At 39.3% G+C, this 8,872-nt stretch overlaps 1 protein-coding gene across 1 annotated transcript in view; it reads left to right on the top strand.

The window, feature by feature from the left end:
* Positions 1 to 239: 239 nt before the first annotated feature.
* fam135b (family with sequence similarity 135 member B) overlaps positions 240 to 8,872 on the top strand; it is a 97,760-nt gene continuing 89,127 nt past the window's right edge. The window contains exon 1 of the mRNA XM_015398285.1: positions 240 to 416. The gene's annotated coding sequence lies outside the window, so the exon portion shown is untranslated. The remainder of the gene's footprint in view (positions 417 to 8,872) is intronic.

The following is an 8,872-nucleotide window of genomic DNA, read 5'->3' as shown; positions in this document are numbered from 1 at the left end:
ATAATAATAATAATAATAATAATAATAATAATAATAATAATAATAATAATAATAATAATAATAATAATATTGATCAGAATGGCTGATCTGCTGCATTCAGCATGTTTGGATTTAGACGCTGCGTTAAACCCAGAGAGTCACTGCGCGTCGCGACGCTGCCGCACTTCCCGAAATTAAGAGAGAGAGAGAAACGAGCGAGAGAAAAGAGAGAGAGAGACGGAGCTGAAGCGGATAGAGCAGCGAAGAGGGGCTGCAGAACACACAGAACGAATATATAACCATGGCAACAGCAGCAGCAGCATCACAGGCACGAGACGCTGGGATATAACGCTGCATCTTTCTATCCGCAAACAGCGGCTGAACTCCGATGAAGGACTCGCGCTGGACCCAAAGCCTCTGCAGACATCACTGCTAAGGTGAGGCTGCTTCATTCTCCCTGACACCCTCTTCCTCCTCTCACTCCTCTTCCTCCTGCCCTTGCGGGATGCCTTTCGTCTGGATGTGGAGGAAACAAATCTTATTGTCATTTAAAACGGAGACGTGTTTCACTGGAGAAATGGTTTCTTTTGCTGCTTCTATGCATCTTTGTCTGACCTGTTGTGTCAGAGACCAAAAACACACAGAAGAATAAATAAAATCATGTATAAGTTTGGAAGCAAAATCGGTTTATGAAGAGTTTGCAATGAATCCTGTGACCTGATATGTCCTCATTCATGTTTTAAAGAGGTGAAACTGTTGGTTAAAGCTCTGCACAACCTGTGCTCTCCAGGTTGACTTACTCTCTCTGATGGTGTCATTTAAAACAGAACCATGGTGTCTACTGCAAACAAAGACAAAGGTCAGGAGCTGTGTTTTTGGCCCAGTCTGTCAACACTGGTGAACACAGGCCCATAGATTTTAAAGCTACACCAGACATTTCTGGGAACTTGATCAAACTAAGTTTGAATCCTATAAAATATTTCAGTTTTATACATCTTAGCAGTGTTTACTTGTATTCTGCATGAACGCTGCATGCATCTATGGAGTGAACACTAATCCATTATTGTTGCAAAGAGCATGTCTTGTTTTTCCTCTCCACTGTCGCTACAAGCATGCTTAGTGCTAGGGATTGCATTCGAGTTAATGAGTCGATGGTTTTCCTTAGATAGAAAACTTTGAATTAATATAACTGTATGATCTGGTGAACTGCGAAGTACCTTAAGATGACATGTGGTGTGAATTGGCGCTGTAGAAATAAACTGAATTGAATTCAGTAACTTTGCTATTTAATTAGAGTTTTTTTTTCATGTGATCTGTGCATATTTTTGTCATAATGTCCTGACTGTTTGTATTAATGAATTCCAACTTGGTTAGCTAAATTGTTTAGTTTACTTTATAGTTACATGTTTAGCTAAAAGCTAACGTTAAAAGCTTGGAGATGGATTTACTGTAATGGGGATGGACAAATCTATGGGGTAAATTAAGTTTCATTCTTTTTGAAAGCAAACAATGCAATTTAGAAATAGAAAAAAAAAGCATACCGCTTTGTAAATGGAAATTTAAAAAAAGCAATCCAAAATTGAAACTTTAATATTAATTTTGCTGTCTTATTTCGTTTTGTTTCTTTTTTTACTGATTACTTTTCTTTTTTACTGTTTCTATACATTCAAATTTAAATTTCCCATTTTTTTCTTCACCAGGTTAAGGTTTATAATTATTATTCTTTTCAAATTGCATTTTACAGATCAGACTCTCTTCCCTTCTGGGGCCGGGCTCTCCTCTGTTAGGAGTGAAAGTGGATTTTATTGGTCTTCATGGATACAACTAACCTATTGGCCATGAAGTTAAAAGAATTTGATCTGTAAAATTCAATTTGACAAGAAGGGAATTTGGAAAACTNAAAAGAATTTGATCTGTAAAATTCAATTTGACAAGAAGGGAATTTGGAAAACTTAATCTAAAAAAGAGCAATATAAAAAAAATAAAATAAAATCTGTAAAAAAGGGAAAAACAAATAAAAAAGCATTTGAAAACTAAAATCTAAGAAAAAAGCAAAGTAAACACCATCAACACCTCATGGAAAGAACCACCTTCCCACTGCACCTACAAATCCACTGCTGTTGGTAACTTCTGTTTTAAGAGATAAATGTTCACAGATAGGTTGGCTTTCTGATAGAAACTGCTGTTTACTTTGAAATCAACTCTTTGAATTAAACACCTTTATTAACAGCGAACCTTTCGAGGAAATAACTCACAAAGTTGAATTAGACAAAACATTGAATCAACACCATACTTTCAACATACAATTTAATTCCAGTTTATTTATATATTTATATAGCACAAATTCACAGCACATATCATCTCAAGACAATATGGTCAGATCATTCAGTAGGGGTGTAAAAAAATAATCGTTTTGTATCGATGCATCGATTCAACAGCCGACGATCCGATGCATCGACGCGTCCGCAAGATAATCCATTCATGTTTTTTTCTTCTCCGGTCTATTTTAATCCATTTGCTCCTGGATGTAATTCAGACTCCCATGCTGCGGTGGCGCTAAACCTATTTTGCCTTCCTACCTCGCTTCCTTTAGCCAAGACCCTCTTTCCTCTTGCAGCATTTTTTAATGCAAGGCCTTTCAGAATCTATAACACAGAGGCGTTTTTATAGGCCCAGGTGGAATACGACTTTACTACGTCTGTTATTTGCTGTTGTTTCTCAAATAAAAAGCATAATGATATTACAGCTTTTAATGATTTATTTCAAATTTGAAACATTGTTTAGCCTGTAAGCTAAAAAGAAATTAACCAATTAATGGAAATGAATGGTGGTGTATTCTTGAGTATCGAAAATAATCAAATCGTTTGGTCAGGAAATAGATACTGAATTGAATCGCCATGGTGGGTGGGATTTACACCCCTATGGTTCAGTCTATTTGGTAAAAAGTGTCCATCTTAGTTTTTAGTTATCAGTTACCAGTTATTCTGCTTTAATCTTTGGTTTATTTTCCATTATAGCAGTCTTTAGTTACTCTCTGCTGCCCCCTTGTGCTTGTTTCCTTTCCACTTTGGCTTCCTTCTAGTTAGTTCCACTCACACCTGCTCCTTATTCAGCTAATTAGTCCATCCTTTGTTCTGTTCCCCTTATATACACCACCTCTGCAGTCTCTCAGTGCTGTCTTTGTTGTTTTTTAGTTGCTTCTTCATCTCTGGCTCCCCTCGTGAGTTTTTCCCTGATGTTTTCTGGTCTTTTGGTTTTTGTATTTTTGTAATTTGCCTCAGTTCTTGCATCCTGTCATTGGTTTGCAGGACACATACATAAAAAAATATTTATCTAATAAGAAATTAGATTTTGCCATGATTGAACAAACATATAAAAAGATGAAGATCAGGAGATATAGATTGTTTATATTGCATCTATGGCTTGTTTTTAGCTCAGAATGCTTCTCATATGGCTCAGAATTTAAGACAAAGCATTTTTCTGCCATATTGTTTACAAAAACCGGCATATTTTGTGATGTTATCAACTGAAACGGAAGCAAGGTAGAATCTGCGTGGGAGGTTTTGTCTGCTCTTAAAAGACAGACGCTAACACCATGAAAAAAAAAGACCTGCTAATGGATGAATATCTCATTTCTTTGTATTTAAAGCCACCATTTGTTAAAATTATTGAATCACAAACAAAAAAACATTGTAAAATAAAAGATAAAATGTAAGAAAGATAAAACTTTTTGGAAGACTGCATGCACAGATGGAAGGCACTCATTAATAGGTTCCCAGTGACTCAGAGTTGTGAAAACAAACAGCGTTCACATGCAGCTCTCCAGAGAACACAACAGGCCCCCTTAGCTAACAAACGTGGCATTTTAATTCTGCAGACTGGCATAAATAAAATAAAAAAAGCTCTGATCATATTTTAATTTTAACCGGAGATTGTAAAGATCCAGCTCCAGCTCAGCGTGCTCTGCTCACAGGGATTTGGCGCTGTGATTTACCAACACACAGCATAAAAGCACCACAGAGGATTTTAGAAAGTGCTAGATTATGCCATCACATGATTGCAGGGCTGCCTCACAAGGTTTCTGTTAGGGCCTCTGCATATCCGCTTCCAGCAAATCCTCTTTCAATATCCTCACTGTCATGTTGAATTTAAATTGAGAATATTCCAAAATACTCATTTGAAAGAGAAGCTGGTAGCCCCTGCCTGTCCAGGCTATTTTTAGTAACAGGCCTTTGTTTAGGCGTGCTGCAGAGGGTTTGGACACTAATGAAGGGATTAATGCTGCAGATTAATGTCAGGCCCTTTGAGTTCTGCTCATATTCATTGGTTTAAAGCAGAGGGAAGGTGGTTTCTCTCTGTATCATGGGGACACCGACGCCATAATGGCCTGTTCCCAGTCCTTCCACCGTAACCACGTTGCATCCTCATCCTTCCCTGTCAAGACAGGAGATGTCAACCAGCGATCCCGGCAGAGCTGATGCTGACGGAAGCGACCTGAGGTGGAGGGCAGTTTGAGGGCAGCCCAAATTATTTTATTTTCCCTCTAAGGCGCTGGAAGTAGATTTACTGCGACCTCAGGACCCACAACACAACATGTCTGTGTTTGTGTGAGCCTGTGTCTGTGTGTGGCATGTGTTAAATAGAATTCAGACAACAGATGCTGGTTGCAATTACAGCTGTTTAAAGATTTGCTGAAAAACAAGAAAGAAACATTAAGCTTTTTAAAGTGTTTAAAGAGAAGAATCAAAGCATTAGTTACTGTATGTTGCAGGTTATGCAGATATATATATATATATATATATATATATATATATATATAGGCAGGGGCGGGGCTAGAAGGGGCACCAGGGGTGGCCTCATTTTCAATCAGCACCAATATGGCGAAAATTTCAGTGATGATAATGTTTTTCTTATTCAGAGGATATTTTGAACAAAAGTTCAAAGTATTTAATTATTCCATCTCAGTGTTAAACTTAACAAACCACATAGCATTTCCTGTCTTCCCGTTGCTGTCTAGATTTCAAAGTAAAAGCATACGTAGAAAAAAACAATGTGCATCTCCATGATTACACAAAGCATTTCTGCTTTCAGTGAGGTTTATCCACTCTAAAAAGGATCTGTGATCAATAAGGGTGTGCAAAATAATCGTCATGACGATGCATCGCGATTCTAATTTTTGTGATCTACTTTTGAGGGCAAAAATCGATTAGAAAAAAAAAAAAATGAACAAATAAAATACATGGATGGTTGGCGCACATCAGCCAAACCAAGTGGAATACAACTTCCAGTCCAGCAGATGTCGCTGCGGATGTGTTGACGCCCGCTGCTTTGTGTCACAAGCATGTCCGGCCGTGGGATACTGCGACGAGTCATATGAAATAAAACATGGAGGACACTATGAAAATTCGCCCCGCGGCTCCATCACATTTCAAGTCAGATGCTTGGATGCATTTTGGCTTTAAAAACAAAGAAGGTAAAAATGAAATTGATATGATGCACGACATTTGCAAAAGGGGAAATATACATTTGAATGTTTTCATTTCATTGGTTTAAAGGACCACTGTAAACGGCACTGATTATCCTTATTTTGTTATTTTAAGTTTGATGAATCCTAAGATCTTTTTGTCAGTGTGTCCACACCAGTGATAGTAATATTTCTGTCCAGTATTTGTTTTCATGGCAACACCTCCAAAAGTCGTTTCAATAAATACAGCTATGTATGAATTCAGTTGCTTTCAGTTATGTATCAATTGAAGACATGAACCAGATCACACCCAGCCAGTCAGCCACTGGTAAGGGCTGTATATTTTTCTAACAGTGCTCAGTGAAAGTATCGTAATGCATCGCAATATTTTAAGTATCATGATGCATCGTGATAGAATCGCATCGTGGCATGTGAATCGTGATTCGAACCGAATCATGACTTCTTTGCCAATCCCCACTCCTAGTGATCAATGCACAGTAGTGTTTGATTGCAGCCATCGTTGGTAGAGGAGTTTCTGAAATCTTTAAGCTGAAGCAACAAAAAATATTTTTTATCGGTTAAAACTTCCAACCATTTAGTTATTATAACCTGGAACCGGGAAGCTTTGTTTTGCTGTCAGGGTTCTGCCCTCTGCTTGAGTTTATTTTTAAGTTTATTTGTGTTCAGTGTATTTGTAGTTTATTTCTTTCTTTGAGTTCTTAAGTTACCCTTGGTTGTCCCCTTGTGCTTGTTTTCCTTTCCCCTTGTCTTCCTCCTTGTTGGTCCTGCCCACACCTGCTCCCAACCTGCTGATTAGCCTGTCGTGGTTCAGTCTCCCATATTTACACCACCTCTGCAGTCACTCAGGGTTGGTTTGTTCTGTCAGGTTTGGATGGAGGTTTTTGAGGATCCAAAGGCAGAGATCAGGAGGCAGAGTTGAGTCTTGCAGATTTAATAGGTAACTGAGGCAGAAATCCGAAAATACTGGGAACCAAAATCCAGATAACCAAAATGTCAGGGAGAACTGACGTGGGGAACCAGAGATGAGAAAGCAACAAAACAACGGCGGTCATACTAACAAAATAAGCCGGTAAGGCATCAAACAGGAAATACGCATAGGGTAGAGTGGATGTAAATTTGACCAATCTGAGGTCTGTGACCTACAATTTTAAGAGAGGTGCAGCAGAGTGTCTGCGGAATGGATGGGGGCATATCTGTGTTAACTGCGACACACATGCAGACGATCTGGTTTCTGAATATAAATCAGCGTTAAGCCATTAATGGAACTAGCTTATGACGATGTTTTCTTACATTTAAAGTATTTATATAATAGTTCTTCTGTGTTCCTTTTTTATGTCGCCTATAACTACAGTCGGCCTCAGCAGAAGGCCGCTCACAATGAGCCTGGTTATGCTTGAGGTTTCTTCCTGTTAAAAGGGAGTTTTTCCTCTCCACCTTTGCCTCATGCATGTTCAGGGTAAGGGATTTCTGTTGAGTCAACAAAACGATGCAAGCAGATGTCTACTGTCGCCACTTGCTCATCCTCATCAGCAATGAAGTCTGTTAAGTGTTTTTCTTCTATAGAAAGCTTTTAACCAATCTGACTGGATGAACTGGATGTGCCTGTCCAAGTGTTGGTTCTGTATAAATAAACTGAATTGAGTTGAACAGTTTTTGGAAAAAACTGGAGTACATGCAAATGCAAATTTGACCTTAATTTAATTGTTTTCTTCAAAAACCTTCAGAAACAAAATTATGCTATGTTTGGGTTTTCACTAAAATCAGAAAAGCATCATCACTATTTCCCCTGTAAGGCGCTGGTAGCACATTGTTGCAATATCTATATGTGTAGATCTTGGTAATCTCAAACATTAAGTTAGACAGGATACAATTTTTGTTTTCAATGTAAAACATAAAATAAAACATTAATCAAAGGTCTTACCTACAGTTCAGCTTTAGCTGATTAATCTTTCCCCCCTCGTCATCGTCCATGATCTGCATGGAAGGAAACAGCGTGTATCTTCCTTGATTGACAGACATATGCTGTTAAGGCTGTCAGCGTGGGCGCTTTGAGCTGTTCTTCCCTGATTTGATTAACTTACAGATATATTTCCAAGAGCAGCAGCCCCTTCAGTCATTAAATTTGCCTTTGTGCTCTTGACCTTTCTCCTGTTGGGGAGCGACACTAACTCAGCAAAGTACACGGTGTACATTCTCCTTTTTATGGCCAAGTTAGCTCACAGCTACAGGAGCGCGGCCCTCCTCATAATGAACTGGTGAGTCTGCAGATAACTGATAACTAGAGCTGCTAGTTTACAGCAAAGCTCAGTGAATCAGAAACCAAATTACAGAAGCTTCAGCAAAATTCAGAACTACAACAGCACAGACATGCCTTCATTAGATAATTTGCTAAAGGTTCAGGACACAGGCATAAAGCTGACTCAGCAAACGCAAGGAATAGAGCTTTGGCTTCCGGCCAGTTCTAGCAGAGACCACCTTCCTCATAAAGCACTTTACTGCATCTGAGAACTGTACTGTTTTGTTTTTATGATGCATTGCTCAGTGATTTAGACATCGGGCCAGAGAGCACCAGGAGGCTGGTGAAAAAAGCTGGACTTTAAGACATACCTTCCCTCATTTCTATCTATTTTAACCAGTTAATTTAAAGGTGTTGTGGAGGATTTTTTAAAAGACCTGCCTTCTCCAATAAAATAAAAAAAAATGTGCGTGCAAGAGCGTGCACAAGCCCGTTTCTCCTCGTGCACACCCTGCTTAAAACGTGCTGTTCTCATAACGTATACAAGCTGACTGTGTCCACATACAGCGGCGACTGTATAGGGGACTTTATAGCGAACTCAGTTAACTGACCGTTTGGAAAGATGGTCACTGCTTTTTGCTCTGTTGGTCATGTATCTCCTCCTCCACTGCGTGGTGCCTGCACCATCTTTGTTATTAGTCACCACTGTCGGGTAGCGACAGCCTATGGCGACAGCGTGCCTCTGTGACAAAAAAAATCCCACAGAGCTCTCTGCGCAAAGCATTCTGGGATATATCTGCCTCTTCTGAGGCCTTTCTTTTCTTCTCATGGGCCGTTTCTCAATTCTCGAGAACGCAAGTACGTACTCGCGTTCTCGTCAAGTCCGTTCTTGACGAGAACGCAGGAAGATCGGACTTGACGAGAACGCGAGCACGCAAGCATGTATGTGTATTGGAACAGAAGCGTACTCGTGATGTCATCACATGCAACGTTCTTTAGCATTTCTTTAACAGTCAAAACTATTTATTAACGAGCGGTAGTTCACACATACCTAGACTGAGAGAAGTGCACTACAGACCTGGCTGCGGTTACCGTCGGAGGTCTGCTGGTCACTCTGGTCCGCTCAACGTCGGACTTTTTTTTATTTATTTCGCACCAACTCTGTAAACAGA

The sequence above is a fragment of the Cyprinodon variegatus genome, unplaced genomic scaffold (assembly GCF_000732505.1).
Source record: "Cyprinodon variegatus isolate N-32 unplaced genomic scaffold, C_variegatus-1.0 Scaffold923, whole genome shotgun sequence".
NCBI classification, from domain to species: domain Eukaryota; kingdom Metazoa; phylum Chordata; class Actinopteri; order Cyprinodontiformes; family Cyprinodontidae; genus Cyprinodon; species Cyprinodon variegatus.
The sequence above is the reverse complement of the archived record's forward strand: the minus strand, read 5'-3'. Positions and strand labels throughout refer to the sequence as shown.